Genomic DNA, 17,667 nt, shown 5'->3' with positions numbered 1-17,667 from the left:
GGATCCATGCCTTATCTTTCAATATAGATGAATATCATTTATTTCCATGGTTAACCTCAGGAGACTCTGGATATGAACTATTCTGGTAAGAGCTGTGGCTCCACTGAAAGCTTCAAAAGGACCAAACAGTGTTTCTGGAATGATTCTACAGGTTGTAGATAGGGGCTAGAGATGTTTGTAAGGGACACTGAAATACCTCCCCTCCTGGTAGAGAAGCAAAAAAGCATCTAGGAGCAGTGAACACATGAATTGAATTCTGGGGCATTTCTGGTATGTAATGGAAGTCAACCCGCTGCCAGTAGGCTGGGAGTTCTAAGCTTCAAGGAACGGTCAAAAGAACATTGTCTGAAAACCTGAGTTTAAGAAACCATTAAGTAATTCAGACATTAATAAAATATCTCCTCTTCATCTTTATATCCCTAGTACTTGGATGATGGTTGATGCATCCTGACAGTAAGATGCATTAGATCAGCAGAGCCAAATGCTAAGCAAACTGTGGTATTTCAAAAATACTGAATCTGATTCCTAGGCAGGCTCTTATTTATATATCTTGCTCCAAAATATTAGTGTATTAGTGACATAAGGAAAAAAAAAGGAGGGTCCTACTTAGGGATGTGTGACTGAAGATGGGTATGGAATGACCTGAAGAAATGATTCAACAGACTATTTCTCCTGCAGAGGGCAAGGTCATTGCTAGGGCAGGACTGCTGTTCCCACAGAATACCTATACTTAAAGCTTTCTTGATAAAGCATTCCAAAATATAGCACTTGCATAATTAATAGATGCCCAAGAACCAATATTTGAGCCATCAGAAGGTGACTTTTCAGGTAAACTATATCATTCTCTTATACTAGGGGCCCAGGAATACTTTCCATTTTACTGTGTCATTTGCTAATTAGATGTGTGAATGGGGAAGGAGTGAGAGAAGTACTGAGATGGCATTAGAAACAAATAATGCAATAAATAATAATTTTTTGGCCTTAGCTCAGAACCTATAGTTTCTAAGAAACCCTGTTATTACTCTAATTCTTAGAGAATTTCTATGCTCTGAAATAATGAGAATATTTGTTTCTTAGCACTTAATTATTTTATTGATAAAAATCATTCATTTCTTTGCTATCAGGATCAAAGACAGTGTTCTATTTTGTTTGGCACATCCCATATCCCATAAACACCATGCAATCCCACTACCACGAAACATATGGGTGCAGTACTATCATCTCATTCTCTCCTGCCCTGCCCCACAACACACACGCCTCACATTCCTCACATAGTTTCCTTCAACTGCATGCAGTCACTTAGTGGAGAAGCCAATGCTGATTGATTGATTGTTAGGGTTGCCTAGAGTTTCTATCAAATATACTATTTTACTGTCACATCTTGTTGCAAAATTAATAATTCAGCTAACTCAAATGATTATTTTCTTATAAATAACTAACTACTCACATCCTATATTGTCCTGCTAGAACCAATTCTATTTTATTCTTATTTTGTAACTTCTTGGAGGAAAGAAAAGAAAAAATTTGCTACCCCTATGCAGAAACGGCATCGTATATCATAAGTCTGCCTTGGTTTTATTTTAGATTAGAGCTCACATTGCTAAGACAAATTATAGCAAGACAGAAATAATCTTCTGACTTTTTTTTCTTTTTTAAAAAGTGCATGGGGCTTGAACTCACAACTTTGAGATCAAGACCTGAGTGGTGATCAAGAATTGGATTCCTAACCACCTGGACCACCCAGTGCCCCTCCTCTGACTTTACTGATTAAGAAATCTATAACAGAGCAATCTATTCAAGTCTGCAAGGCTATAAATTTCAGAGTCAGCAAGGTAACCCCACATACAAGCAAAAACCAAGATGGGATTCCACAGTGAGGTAACACTAGGCAGTCAGGGGCCAGTATATGTGAGCATGTATGTGGGGGACAAATGTCAACCATGTTAAAAATACAACAATCAGAAGAATGCTATGTGTTTAATACAAGTTTCATCTTTCCAAAGGTAAGCTATGTTCACCTACGGTTTGGAGTATGAATTATAAAGGATGAAGAAAATTAAGAGTTACCAAAATGAGAGTTTCTCTAGACTGTTGGAAAGGGCCGGCAATGTGTAGGCAGGTTTTTTGGAAAGCTAGGCAATTTGCCCAGCATCTCCAAACTTTCCACCTACTTGAGTGTGCAAGAGATGGCAGTGTAAAATTCCCAATAATCTCACAATAAATTAATTCTATCAAGTATCCAAATACTTCAAGAAGATAAAATACCAAAGAATCACATGAAAATGCTTAAAAATTTGTGTCATTAATTTTTATCACTAAATGATTAATGATAAATTCATTTAGAGAAGAAGTAGTGGCTGTTAAAGATATGTGATACATAGAACAAAATATATGAACAAATTTTAAACATATATATATGCACATTACAAAATGTGAATGTGATATGAAAATAATTTCAGTTTACTATTTTAATTTAGTCTGTGGTTAACTATATTTTCATAATAAAATTCCATTATACATGACTTATGAATTCAAAATATCTTCTTAGTAGCTTGCTTGAAATATGTGGGTGTGGCAATGTTGATACATGGCTCTATAAGAAGAAATGACAATCCTCACACTCTTTTCATAAGGAATATTTCAAATTTATCATATAAAGTAGGTTCCTAAAAACATGACAACAACCTAGGAAAAAGAATAAGGATTTACCCCCCATCCATATACAGAGTTAAAATAAAATTGGATAACATAGAGGCTTTGCAGAGTATATACTATATAATCAAATTCATTTTGATCAAATATTGAGAAAAAAATGACTCCCAAGGTTTTACTAGACTATTCCCACAGTCAGATATAGCCACTTCACTCATGTAATTTTGCATCATATGCTCAACTGTAGGGCTCTAGACTCAGAAAACAACCATTTCTATAATGATAAATGTACTTGAATGTGGACCTCGATTTTGCCTGCTGCTGGTCAGCTCTCCTGTCACTTTACTTCAAACTGGACAGTATGACTGGAGCAGGTCTGGGAACTGCCACTTCCCTTCCGTACCACCGCCAGATATGTCCACAGCAATGGGGGAAACAGCATCATCCAGATGACATAGAATACATACTTCATCCTTTAATTGCCAAAGTGAGGTAAAAAGAGAAAAACGATTACTTGATTGGGCTTTACAGTTACTTTTTTTTTTTTTCTGAGTTTTTAGTTACTCATGGGGGAAAAAATAGAGCTGTGGAAGATAGAAGCAATCATTACAACTAGCCCTTTTATCCTGATGGATATACCAGCACTGTGTTTTTCTCCTTTTGTTCTCAACTGAAAAAAGAGTCAATAGTGGGATATCCCTCAGTTAGAGTTTGCCTGATATTTTTCTCTTGATTACATTGGGGCCATAGGTTTTGGGAAGAAGACCACAGAAGGATAGTGCCATGTTCATCATTTCATATCAGATGCACAAACTATCAACATAATTTATTCTGTCGATGTTAACTTTAACTGTCTGGCTCAGAGTGTTTGTCAGGTTTCTTCACTGTGAGGTTACTCTCCCACCCCCTTTCCATGTAGTACTGTTTGGAAGGAAGTCATTATACACAACCCACATTTGAAAAGTGGGGAGTTATGTTCCATTCCCTTTAGGGTGATTATCTGCATAAATTAATTAAAATTCTCTGCATGGGACATTTGTCTATTCTTCCCCCATTTTATGTATGTGTGTACGTATTCATTCATTCAATGAATCATTTGTATATATCGATATGGACACATGGATATCTATTTTACATTTGCAATAATAAACCAAGATTATTTTGTTGCTCAAATTGTTCCAGCTTTAGTCATTGGAAGCTCTTTCAATTGATTGACCAGTAGTCCTCAAAAAGTCAAAGTCATCAAAAGCCAGGAAAGTCTGAGAAACTATCACAATCTACAGAAGTCTAAGGAAACATGATGGCTAAATGTAATGTAGTAACCTATATGGAAATTTGAATTAGAAAAAAAGACACTATGTAAAAACTAAAAACTAAGAGAATTAAAAAAAAAATACAGCTGATGGAATCTGAACAAATTATAAACTTAGGTTAACAGTCACAAATCAGTAATTGTTTGTTAATTGTGACAAATGTAAGATACTAACGTAAGATAATAATAGGAGAATAAACTGTATTGGGAACTGGATAGCCACATGCAAAAGACTGAAACTGGACCCCTATCTCACATCATACATAAAAATCTATTCAAATAGATTAAAGACCTGCACATAACCAAAAACACTTAGAAGAAAACATAGCAGGTAAGCTCCTTTCTGTTGATCTTGACAATGGTTTTGTGGATCGGACATCAAAAGGCAACAAAGCAAAAATAAACACACTAAACAGCTTCTGCACTACAAAGGAAACCATCAACAAATGAAAGGCGACCTATGAAATGGGAGAAAATATTTGCAAACCACATATTCTATAAAGAATTTATATCCGAGATATATAAGGAACTCCTATGAGTCAACAGTAAAAAGAAATATAACCCAATTTTAAAAGCAGACAAAGGACCTACGTAGATATTTTCCAGAGAAGGTGTGCAATTGGCCAACAGGTGCTTGAAAAGGGAAATACAAATCAAAAACCATAATGAGGATCATCTTACTCCAGTTAGATTGTCCATTATTAAAAAGACAACAGGTAACAAATGTCAGCGAGGATGTGGAGAACAGGGAACACTTGTGCACTTTTTCTGTTGGTAGGAAGGTAAGCTGGCACATCCACTATATAAAACAGTATGGAAGTTCCTTAAGGAATTAAAAATAGGACTGCCATACAGCAATCTCACCTTTGGAGATATATATATATATATATATATATATATATATATATATGTATGTATATGAGATGATACTGATGAGATGATACTTTTCAATGATTCTGAAATGAGATCAGTATCTCAAAGAGAAATCTGCCCTTCCATGTCATTGCAACATCATTCATATTATCCAAGGTATGGAAACAATCTGTCTGTTGACGGATGAATGGGTAAAGAAAATGTGGTACGCATATATCATGAAACATTATTCAGCCTTAAAAAAGAAAGAAATCCTGTCATTTAGGACAACATTTGGAACCTGAAGGGCATCATGCTAAGAGAAATAAGCAAGACAGAGAAAAATAAATGCCACATGGTATCCCTTATATGGGAAATCTAAAACAAACAAACAGAAGGTGAACTCAGACACAGAGTAGAAAAGTGGTTGCCAGGGAGAGGCTTCCGGGGTGGGGGAAAGGGAGAGGCTTGTAAAAGGTTACATTACAAACTTTCAGGTATGAGATGAATGAGGTTTGAGGATCTAATGTTTAACATGGTAACTGCAATTGATAACATTATAGTGGATGACTGAAATTTGCTGAGACTAGAACTGAAATGTTCTCAACAACAGCAATAAAAGGGTAAATATGTGAGGTGATGAAAGTGTCACTTAATTAGACAAGGGGATCCTTTCACAACGTATGCTTATACCAAATCATCATGCCATAATGCTTTAAGATGTCTTACGGGATCCCTGGGTGGCGCAGCGGTTTAGCGCCTGCCTTTGGCCCAGGGCGCGATCCTAGAGACCGGAGATCGAATCCCACGTCAGGCTCCCGGTGCATGGAGCCTGCTTCTCCCTCTGCCTATGTCTCTGCCTCTCTCTCTCTCTGTGACTATCATAAATAATTAAAAAAATAAATAAATAAAGGAACTAGACTGCCTTTAAGAAAAAAAAAAAAGATGTCTTACAATTTTATGTGTCAATTATACCACAATAAAGCTGAGAAAGAGAAAACAGTAACAAACATTTCTACTTGGAACATGTTGAAATTTGGAGAAAATGATACTTAAAAGTGGACTTTCTGCCCTTCATTTATGTTTATTCCTGTTTTCCATGCATACTGTTTTCCTTCTCATCTCTCTCATCCTCTTCCCATCCTTAATTTTTTCTTTTTCTTTTCTTTTTCCCTCCTCTGCTATCCCATCCATCTTTTTAATTCATGCAGAAGTTAGGGAATTGCTAACTTATTTCCCTCTTTCTGCCTTGATTATCTCAGAAAACAATCACTTTACTCTGTGACTACTATTCTATACCTAGGAAGTCTTAAGGGTTTATGAATTTAAATTCATAATTGGAAAGATAACTGGAAAGAGTCGGGAACTTCCTACTTGTTTTTCTTCCGCATTCTCTACTGCTCTCTTCTATTATACATTTTATAAACAGAATAATATCAAAGATCATTAAAAAACTTCCTTAAAAGGAGAAGACACACCGCAGCCATGACCTTCTATTTCATAATAGGCTGTTATTATTTCCACTTCCAAGCACAGTGAGCATTGTTCACTCTGACTTCCATTAACTTGTTGAATAATTCTGTTGAAAAGCTATGGTTTTGTTTTGTTTTTGACTGAAATGCAATTAGCCTGCATGCTATTTGAAAATAAACTTCCAGTTTTCATTGAGATTATCCCAAATGGCAAAAGTGTAGGATCTCTCTTTCTCTCTTGAGACAGAATGAAAAAGAGACACTTTTTTTGGTAAAATTGTTTTAAAAATATAAATAAAAAGAAAAAATAACTGCTTCAATAAAATGCATAATGGAAACATTCCCGAAACCAATTTTCAAGTCTAGTTTTTACCATAGTTTTCCCAGATTGTATAGCGAGCAGCACAGCGGTCATGAAGAACTAGGTGATGATAGGGTCTATATAGTGATTGTAATTCCTACTGGTTGTTTAATAAAATTACAGTATTTAGTTTATGTATGCTGAGAAAGTTATATACTAAGTAAAACAAGTGTCTTGTAATATAAAAAAAAAAAACCCAGGAGATAGTGGGAATGGGATACATGGGGGCTCTTGGTACTATCTGCAACTTTTTTGGTTAAATTAAAATCTATAGCAAAATAAGAAGTTAAAAAGAAACTGCAATGCTTTTAGCTTCCATGTAGCAGAATTTTAAAGGAGTCAAAGATCTGATTTGAGCAGCCCTCCTGCCTCTGCTGCAAAGATATAAAGAGCAGCTTACTTCTCACCCTAATCTGAAATATTCAAGATCTCCTCTTCTAAATGGATTTTCAAGGCTCTCCAAGGAACTCTTCAGGCTTATTACAAAGTTAACTCAGTAATAGTGATCTGAAACTTCTCATCTGTAGACAGGCAACTGACAAGTTAAATTTGGGCTGCTGCATGTGTCATATCTTTTTTTTTTCTTTTTAAAAAATTTAAATTCAATTTGCCAACATATAGTGTAACACCCAGTGCTGTGAATAAACTCTCTCTGAAAACCTAGTGCCTAGGTGTTAGGGAAGGCTGCTCCCTAGCTGGGAGAATCGAGAGTGGTGTCACCTTGCATATCTCTAATTACCTGTGCTCAAGGCTGAAGGTGGCTTAGTGTCTATTCACAAATTCACCTTGATGGCCACTTAAATATTTTCTGGGTGAAGCCCAGTCCGTAGACAGGGAGCATTATCTCTCCACTTTAGGAAGTGATGACTCTGCATAGCCAGGCCCAAATTACACTGACCTTTTTGATAGCCATGTCACATCTTGTAGTGATAGTCAATTAACTGCCCAGCTGACCCTTAGGATTTTTCAAGCACTGGAGATTAACAAGATCTTTTTCCCTTGTCTCACTAAATGTCTGTATTTCTGATTTATGTCTCTATTCATTGATTGCTATTTCTTGGCCCATTTATTTCTGGATTTGCAGTTTTTCCCTTTTTACATTCACTTTTTTCTTTGATGCAATTCTTAATTCGTGTTAGGAAGAAAAAAATAACTCTACTTTTAAGGTTCTGAAGACACCAAATAGCCCCGACATTTGTGGTTTTATGAATGATTGGCAATCAAAGACATTCTTAAGATGTGATTAATAGAGTACCCCTATGATATGCATTTGAGATTAGGGACAGATTTGGTATAATAATTAGGAGGATGAAGTAATTGCCTTATTTTATTTTATTTTTTTATTTTTTATTTTTTATTTTTTTTAGTAGTTTCAAGAGGAGGCAGGATTTTTTACTTCATTCAGAAAGTCAGGGTAGATTTGCCAACAGAAAAACCTCTGAAAAGAGAAGGACCTATTTCTCCAGGGGAGCATCTTTCTGGATGGAAATTTTATGCCAAGGATACTGAAGTAGTAACAAACTTAAGTCATCAACCTCCATGTTCCTGTGACCTACCAGGAAAATACAGGGAGCCATTTCTTCAGAAAAAGTGGTGCTCACACTGTAAAGCCGACATGCTAATTTGCTTTCCTGTTTAATTTGTCTTCACTGTTACTATCATCACCACCATGAAAAAAAAGTAGGTGTTTGTTACCAATGGCTCAGGATCCTCTTCTGAGCAGCTTCCAAAGATAATTGCAGATACCTCGGTGGACACTCTTACAGTCAAAACTGCCCAAGGTATAAAATAAGATGGATACATCCAGGACAAAGTTCCTGGACAGTAAGAACTGTCTTATTCATCTGTTTTTCTGTGTACTCAGAGAAGTGCCCTGTTGTAAGTGCTTAAGAAATATTTGTTGCATTGAGTCAAATTATAGTGAGAAGAGGCATAAGCAGGCAAAGTGAGTATCATGCCAAATCCCTTAATTCCCTAAATCCACACACTGCCAACAACAAACTGTAAATTAGAACTGCCATAGATATGTTTGAACTTCTGTTTAAATTCTTCACTAAGCTAGTGCTTCTAAATTTAACACTCTAGTCACATTCCTGGCAGGAGGATAAGCACCAGTATGGAAAATTAGAGAAGTCTAGTCTAGTGCTCATCTTGGCATTACCTTTTGGCTGCAGAAGCCCCAGGGCAAGATGCATTATGCTTCTCAGCCTCTTTTCCCTTACTTGGCTGTTAAGGGGGGGGGGGAGGGAAAGAGGAGCAAAAGCCAACATTTTTTAAACACTTTAATCATTTAGAAGAAAATAGAAATTTTACAGATAGCCATTAACTCTTTGATGACTTTCTGTCATTAGCACCATGCTAATAAATGACCAAAGACCAGCTTTCAAAAGTAACAGAACAGCTATGTATCTTGAAGAGTTGCAGTCTGATCCTTGGAGAGAAGAGGATATATACCACTTGGCCATATTTTAGATAGCATGTCTGCACCAGGATCATCTGAAGACAACACCAGGAGCTCACTCTGGGTGGCTTGGATCAGATGCTAGCTGGTTACTAGGTTACTCCTCTTTTCCTAGACAGGAGGGTAGCACCCAGTGGAATTGAAGATGTCCTCCCAAGCAGGGTCCTGCAAATCACACATGAGTACCAAATCTTCCCAGCTCCCTAAGGTAGCAGGCAGTTGGTAATCTCAAACACACCTGTGAGTATCTGACATTCAAAACCCAGACTGCCTGGGGCCAAACAGCTTATGGATTCCATCATTAACGAAGGCATTTTCTTATATGTAGAAAAAGAGATACCCAGAGGTTCCTCTCCTGGAATAAAATCCACACTGGGTAATGCAGACTGTGACCTCACAAGCCATTTCATGGAGAGATGGAGATTGACCGGAGGACTCCCCATATTTCTGTCTTGTTGACCCTTGTGAATGCTTCCTTTCTCTATAATGCTTATCCTTTAATCTGTACCATGCAGTATTTTAAAAATCACTCAGCCCCTTACTCCACCAGTAGAACCTTTAGGGATTACCTGATGCAACAGTATCATAGGGAGAAAAGTATGGCCTTTGGGCCCCAAATCTCCCACTTACCAAAAAAACTCCATCGATTAATTGTCTAAATTCTCTGCATCTCGGTTTACTCTATTTTAAAATGAGATCAATAACCATCTCAAATTTGTTCTGGATATTAAATACAATGACGTGACAGGCTCTAGCATGAAACATAAACTCAAAATTGGAGTTCTTTTCCAATGCTTCCCATCATCTCCTACAACATTTATCTTTTATTTCTAAAATTATAGAAGAAATTGTGGAAAGGAGAGGACAAAGCATTGAGGAAGTTCCATGAGATCAAGGACTAACAGTGGAGAGGATGGAGAGGAGCGAGGCGAGGAAGCTAACCCGGAGCAAGGATGGCTTGAGAACAAGGGTGAGAGATTTCTGGGGAACATTTTCTCTTCTGACTTCAGGTGTACTTGGATATCACCATCTCCTTCGGGCCTAAGCAAAAGGCAGCTGCAGGCAATTTTCCTATTATTCTTTATTTGTCCTTAAATAAAGATAGATGCTGATGATTTCTTTACTTCTTTTAGTCCCTGTGAGTTTCCGGCTGGTCCTCAAAGGAAATGAATGCTAACAGTGCCAAAGGACGCAGTTGCAATTCACGGCAGCATCGTCTTTGCTTTTGAAAAGCATAACTACTACATCTTCTAAACCTCCCTGCAAACTATCTTAAGTAGTAACAGCTCCCAAAGATAAAGGCTATGCTGTCCAGAGGCTGCCATGGTTTGCTTTCATTTATGACCACATGATTTATACCAGGCAATGGCAGCAGTGGCATCATAATCACTCTGGAATTCGGCTTAGATAGACTCATAACTCTTTAAATGGGGACAGTAGCTTTCAGGCTGTCAGAACAAAGGAGGAATCATTTATAATATCAGCATCTTAACAGGATAAAGGAATGAATAGAATCCTATGTATACCAGAATGAGACAATTAATTCACCATTAATATGAACAGCAATGTTTTTGAGGCATGAAAAAAAGACATTTCCAATCTTTTTGTTCTTCTCTTTTAGCTAGTCTGACCTCTAGACTCAAAATACTCATTTGTAAATGACATGTTCAGGATCAGAGGTATAGACAGATCAGACCAAATATGATGGGCTCAAAGGCAAGAAGCTCTATTATTATTAGGTATTTATCCTCAAAGCTGCATCGATTTTGCCATTTTAAAATTCTATTAGCTCTGCACCTGTATACCCTAGCCCATAAAAAATTATTTCCTGTTTAAGTTTTCCTCGCCAAGGGGTTGGGGGGGTGGTTTATGATGACTCTATGATGAGTCTCAAAAACATCTTTCAAAAGAGGAGGGATAAAACCATTGGTTATCAGAGTTGGAGAAAAATAAACTATCTTTCCTCCTGGGCCTAGTCTCAGATGAAGGAAGGTAACATGAAAAAACTTTATCTGGAATTTATAATGAATTCTATAGTTTATAAACTGCCTTCACATATTGCAACCAGGAGTTGTAGGTACAACAAGTGAATCTGCATATAAGGGAGCCTCTTCTCATTCACAGACTATGTCAAGGTACACAAAATGCCCATCTAATTCACTGCAGCAGTGCAGGAAAGGCCCTGTATTTGGAATCAGAAGTCATATATTTATAAGGTTTATCTTTGCCACTTACCAGCTGTAGCTTACCATGAGGACAATCATTCAAGGTCTTTGAAGCTATTTTCTCTTTTCTAAAATGGAATTATTTGAACTTGAGCTCACTAGGACCCCATTTGGTTCTAATGTTCTATAATTATGTACTTTCTCTTATTCACTCACTTCTCAAATTTTTATTTTTAAACCAGGAACTGAGGCAGTCAAACAGCAGAAGTAATTCAGGATGTGGGCTGAAGAGCAGAGATACTACAGGAGAGACTGCAAACCAAGAGAAGCACACAGAGGATTCAGAGTTGAAAACTGAACCCAGGCAGAGCTCCCAGATACTGGAGGCTTGCAGGAAGCAGATCTGGCTAGGAGAGGAGGCTCTGCTTACACTACTATTATTTAAAAGTGCTGGATGGCAGGGGACATCAGGAATGCCCTAGAGATGCCCTGTTACAAGAAGCCCAGGGAATCCACCCTGAGAATACTTAACACGAGCCACACCATCCAAAAGAAGGGCTTCTATAAAGGTCTGGAAGCATCTCTGAAAATTTTACTTGCTTCCTTTTTTACTTACTTTCCTTCCTACTTTGCCATCTCGGAAGACTGCCTCACAGCTGGAAATCAGGATATTCCTGGGAGCTGAATGGGAAAGATCATTTATATATTCTTTTTTTTTTCTTCAAATGTTGTACCACTCCATAATGGCAAGCCTGTTGAAGATCCACAGCAAACAGATAAAGTGAAGGATTTAGTAGAAACTTGGAAGAGCAAGGTAGGAAGAAAGAAATCTGTGTTTTCATTGACAATACTCATTTGAGTGGTGAAGAAAAGTTTCACAAAAATGATAATTACTTGCAAGAAAAGGCTTTTGTAAACTCAATGACTTGTGACAGTAATGGTTAGAAATTGTAATTAAGGTGTCATGTCTTAAGCATAAGCCTAGTTCTAGAAAGAGTGATTAATACAATTTGAGGTCTTGGTCTTTTAGAAAAAAAAAATCCACATTCTTTCTGTTACTCAACATGAACTTCCCTGCAGTTTCTTATTCCAGTGAACATCAGAAAGAGCAAGTCTAGCATCTCAGTTCAAAGAAAAGTAGATTAAAAGAAAAAAACAGTCCTAATTCAGTAGCCATAGGATATCAATAAAAAAGAGGACAGAAAATGTCACTAGTGTGTTAGATGGATTTGCCTTTGATATAATAATGTCTTAAATGACATGATTGTATAGAAGGCAGAAATGGGTTTTTGTGATGTTACTTACTACTTCATTAAACAGGCAATTCTTAAAAGATATGACCTGTTTTGATGTCTGACCATTTACCTTTTACACAAAAATGTTAGAATTGGAAGATAATTTTTTTTTTTTAACAGACTCTTTTTGCATTAGACGGGAGGATGCTGAGTACCTGGGAGAAGTGAATTGATGCCCCTGGAAATCTGACCAGGTGAGATTGGAGGAGAGGTTACCCAAGACCAGAACCTTTCACTCTGCTTCCAGATAGCCTTCATTTTGCTCTTTTAACCATTCCCCAGAGCCACTTCTAGTGCTTTCCCCTCCGTTTCTCATCCCTATTTTCTCTTTCTTCTTTCCCCAACCTATCCACCGTCTGGTTATAATGTTTATAATTTTGAAATTCCTAGTTCACAGAATTCTAATTCCAACAATTCACACTGTCTCATTAAAGATCGCACTTTCGTTTTTGAGTGAATAGATTCTATTTTCTATCTATTTCCAATGAGTCCGATGTATCAATCAATGGCATATATATATATTTTAAAATTCTTATGAGAAATTGGTATGATTAAGAAAAAGATGGTGTGGCATGTAAATATCACGGGGATCCAGAACATTCTAGTTAAAAAGTCAATGAAATGATGATCAAAAATAGATCTGGGAAGATTACAGCAGCAGCAGCTCCTGGAATAGTGTGGAATTAATCATCTGGGACATAAAGTAAAGCAAGAAGTATCCAGGAGAGAGTCTCTGCACTGGGTATTGCAGCCCCCATGTGGTACTAGGAATAATTCCTGGAAATAGTATTAACCCAAATATCACTAATACGTGAAGAGTCCTGGGTGTAGGGTCTGGATTCTGAACAACAGTTTGTGTGACTACTATACAATATTATATCGAAGATGAATGTCACCTACAATTTTTAGTTGTTTTAATTATAGTCTGCAGCTGTTATGCTAAGCCAAAAATAATGTAACTGTCACCATCAAAATGTATTTTTTTAAAAGCATGTCTATACAAATGGCACCGTGGTGAATGCTTTACAGATTGAGTAAATTTAAAGGCTCCCAATTTAAAGTGGATGACTAGGTTCTATCCTGCAGCTGGTGAAATTTGCTAAGATCTTAATTCTTTCAAGACAAGGAGATATGTACTCAAGGAGAACCAAGTTTTCTGTTGGAGCACTTGTGAACTTCACCATACTCTATATTAGGTGCACCTTCTCTTATAATTTACAGCATTTTCGCTATGAATTCTCTGGCTTCCCTTGAAGCCTCCCCTCCTCTGGGGACTTTGACACATGATAAATTTCTTCATTTTTTTTCCTTTCAAAATGATAGGGTTATTTGGAAATAAATGAGAGGTAAAGAAAAAGAAAGAGAGAAAAGTATAAATTACCATAGTAATAGTTTTTATTTTAATTGTCAGGTACTTAAATATAGCCTCAGATAATTGTCACAGCAAGATATAGAAATGTCCTTTGATGAGAAAAACACTATAAATAATTTTTATTGTATAGAGAAGACTTTCTCACATTCTTCTGGTGAAAACTACCCTATTAATTTGTACTTTCAAAGATTAAAATAATTAGAATTCATTTTTCAGTATTTAGGTTACCATATGCCATTTCTTCCCCCAAAGCATTTGAATAGATCTATAGCTACAGTATCAAAATAATTACTAGACAGTGAAAAATACCACTAATTAAGGAGTTGTGGTTTTTTTTAAAAATGATTGCTCACAGTTGATTTTATTTTTTTCATGATGAAATTTTTGCATCCATCAGGTTTTGGTTGTATTGTGGACAATGCTAAAATATTAATACGTGGTTGGTGCTTATCAACATATCAAAACCACCAGATGTCAGAATATTATTGGGGAATAATATCTGAAGAAATAAATTCCATCTTTTGTTGTTTTGAAACATAACCAATTAGGAGCTGAAAACAATAGAGAAGTTTAAAAATATGAGACTGTTCTTTACCTTATGATAAACCAAACTATAAATGAAATGAGCAGTTTACCTTTTAAATATTTTAAAAATGATATTTTTTCTTTTTTATCATATTTATACATGTCTTTTGAGAACAACCCATGAAATCCAGATAAGGAAACTGAGTAAAAGCATTTTTTCATTGCCAAGCATCCTAGCCCATTGTTTTAACAGAGCAGTCATTAGGTCTGTCATCCTGAGAAGCGTCTACCTCTACATCTTGCAGTGTTGGTGGTTAAAGAACTGACATGAGAGAGTGGAAAAGGACAGACCAATTTTGAGATAATAAAAATAAATGTCTCTCTACGACTCATCATGATGAAGAAAGACCCACATTTCTCTGCAGCCAGCATCAGAGGAGAGAGTTATTTTTAGTCACAGATACACTTCAGAGCCCATTAACCAGCTAAAACCAGAGGCTGCTTAGGAATAATCCTGAGCACAGTCTGCTGTAAAACTGTAAAATATGAATGAGGATGGGGTCATTGGAAAAATGATTTGAAAGAGTGGGCCTCTGAAGACACGAATACCGGGGTGGAGAGTAAGGACGGAAAGGAAATCAGTGGAGGATTTATTAGAAATCGGTGACCTTTAAAGGGCAGTTTCAGTCACCCCAGGAAGGTCAAGTGATCAAGTGTCCAGGATAAGAAGCTTTTAGATTTGTTGACCCAGTAATAGATTCTGTCTGCTATAATAAGGCTCCCCAAATGTCTGTTTCCAGAATCTGGTTCCTCTGTGTCAGGTACACCCAACCCCATTATCGGCAAAGCCTCCTGCTGAGAATCTGCACAAGGGGTTTTCAGGCAGCAGCTGGATATCTCATTTGTGTTGAAACTGCTCTTCTTGGCAAGAGATTCAAGCTTCCATGGTCACAGGGAACCTGGGAGCCTGTCTTTCTGCTCTGCTGAGAGCAAAAAAGAGAGCATCCCTGACCACCCATCTAATCAGCCAAGTTCAAACACAATCACACGAGCTTCAGTTCTGCAAATTTCACAGGCTATACAATTTAAAATCACACTGAGCCCTAATAAATAGAGAACGTCTAATCACCTAGTCACCCAATCTTCTAAATTGGGGACATTTAATCATTTCCTGTATCTAATTCTTGAAGTTGAATTTATGATAAATGGAAACAAAAACAAAAACTATAGTTCTTGGAGGGAGCCAGAGATTCTTATGAAGAACATAAGACTTCTGATTTCTTTTGTTCTTTTAAGTTCAGTTCTCCGTCTGTTGATGTTGTTGTTTTTAGTCATAGAAAGTATTGTCATTCTAGGTAATAATAAAAACCTAAACAAATCGCTATTTATTGAGTGCCTAGAGCTCTATAAGTGCTAGGCATTTTACATTTTACATTGAATACATAGAATTCTTACATGAACCTTTTTTTCCTCTTTTGTATATTTTTATTGGAATTCGATTTGCCAACATATAGCATAACATCCAGTGCTCATCCTATCAAGTGCCCCCCTCAGTGCCCGTCACCCAGTCACCCCCACCCCCTGCCTACCTCCCTTTCCACCACCCCTTGTTCGTTTCCCAGAGTTAGGAGTCTCTCATGTTCTGTCTCCCTTTCTGATATTCCCCACTCATTTTCTCTCCTTTTCCCTTTATTTACTTTCACTATTTTTTATATTTCCCAAATGAATGAGACCACATAATGTTTGTCCTTCTCCGATTGACTTACTTCACTCAGCATAATACCCTCCGGTTCCATTCACATTGAAGCAAATGATGGGTATCATTGTTTCTAATAGCTGAGTAATATTCCATTGTATACATAGACCACAGCTTCTTTATCCATTCATCTTTCGATGGACACCAAGGCTCCTTCCACAGTTTGACTATTGTGGACATTGCTGCTCTAAACATTGGGGTGCAGATGTCCTGCTGTTTCACTGCATCTGTATCTTTGGGGTAAATCCCCAGCAGTGCAATTGCTGGGTCCTAGGGCAGGTCTATTTTTAACTCTTTGAGGAACCTCCACACAGTTTTCCAGAGTGGCTGCACCAGTTCACATTCCCACCAACAGTGCAAGAGGGTTTCCCTGTCTCCGCATCCTCTCCAACATTTGTGGTTTCCTGCCTTGTTAATTTTCACCATTCTCACTGGTGTGAGGTGGTATCTCATTGTGGTTTTGATTTGTATTTCCCTGATGAAAAGTGAGGCGGAGCATTTTCTCATGTGCTTGTTGGCCATGTCTATGTCTTCCTCTGTGAGATTTCTGTTCATGTCTTTTGCCCATTTCATGATTGGATTGTTTGTTTCTTTCTGTTGAGTTTAATAAGTTCTTTATAGATCTTGGATACAACCCTTTATCTGATATGTCATTTGCATATGGGAGAATATCTTCTCCCATTCTGTAGATTGTCTTTTAGTTTTGTTGACTGTTTCTTTTGCTGTGCAGAAGCTTTTTATGTTGATTAAGTCCCAATAATTCATTTTTGCTTTTGTTTCTCTTGCCTTCATGGATGTATCTTGCAAGAAGTTGCTGTGGCCAAGTTCAAAAAGAGTGTTGCCTGTGTTCTCCTCTAGGATTTTGATGGAATCTTGTCTCACATTTAGATCTTTCATCCATTTTGAGTCTATCTTTGTGTATGGTGTAAGAAAATGGTCTAGTTTCATTTTTCTGCACGTGGCTGTCCAATTTTCCCAGCACCATTGATTGAAGATACTGTCCTTTTTCAGTGGATAGTCTTTCCTGCTTTGTCAATTATTAGTCAACTATAGATTTGAGGGTCCATTTCTGGGTTCTCTATTCTGTTCCATTGATCTATGTGTCTGTTTTCGTGCCAGTACCACAGTCTTGATGACCACCGCTTTGTAGTACAACTTGAAATCCGGCATTCTGATGCCCCCAGCTCTGGTTTTCTTTTTCAACATTCCCCTGGCTATTTGGGGTCTTTTCTGATTCCACACAAATCTTAAGATGATTTGTTCCAACTCTCTGAAGAAAGTCCATGGTATTTTGATAAGGATTGCATTAAATGTTAAAATTGCCCTGGGTAGCATTGACATTTCCCTAATATTAATTCTTCCAATCCATGAGCATGGGATATTTTTCCATCTCTTCGTGTCTTCCTCAATTTCTTTCAGAAGTGTTCTGTAGTTTTTAGGGTAT

At 37.1% G+C, this 17,667-nt stretch overlaps 2 long non-coding RNA genes across 4 annotated transcripts in view; one reads left to right on the top strand and one right to left on the bottom strand.

The window, feature by feature from the left end:
- The window catches only part of LOC102156199, a 422,250-nt gene that overhangs the window by 164,772 nt on the left and 239,811 nt on the right, over positions 1-17,667 (bottom strand). Inside the window, exon 8 of one of the 3 annotated variants that reach the window (XR_005369330.1) lies at positions 2,822-3,125. The exons of 1 other annotated variant lie outside the window; for it this stretch is intronic. This is a non-coding gene — a long non-coding RNA (uncharacterized LOC102156199). Of the gene's footprint in view, positions 1-2,821; positions 3,126-17,667 lie in introns of those variants that run through there. One more of the 3 variants, XR_005369332.1, reaches the window with a different exon arrangement.
- On the top strand, positions 9,945-12,983 carry LOC111098735. The gene is made up of 3 exons (XR_005369337.1): positions 9,945-10,080; positions 11,518-12,089; positions 12,691-12,983. It is a non-coding gene; the product is annotated as an uncharacterized LOC111098735 (long non-coding RNA).

The sequence above is a fragment of the Canis lupus genome, chromosome 14, assembly GCF_011100685.1.
Source record: "Canis lupus familiaris isolate Mischka breed German Shepherd chromosome 14, alternate assembly UU_Cfam_GSD_1.0, whole genome shotgun sequence".
Lineage (NCBI taxonomy): Eukaryota > Metazoa > Chordata > Mammalia > Carnivora > Canidae > Canis > Canis lupus.
This window is presented reverse-complemented; position numbering and strand designations above follow the sequence as displayed.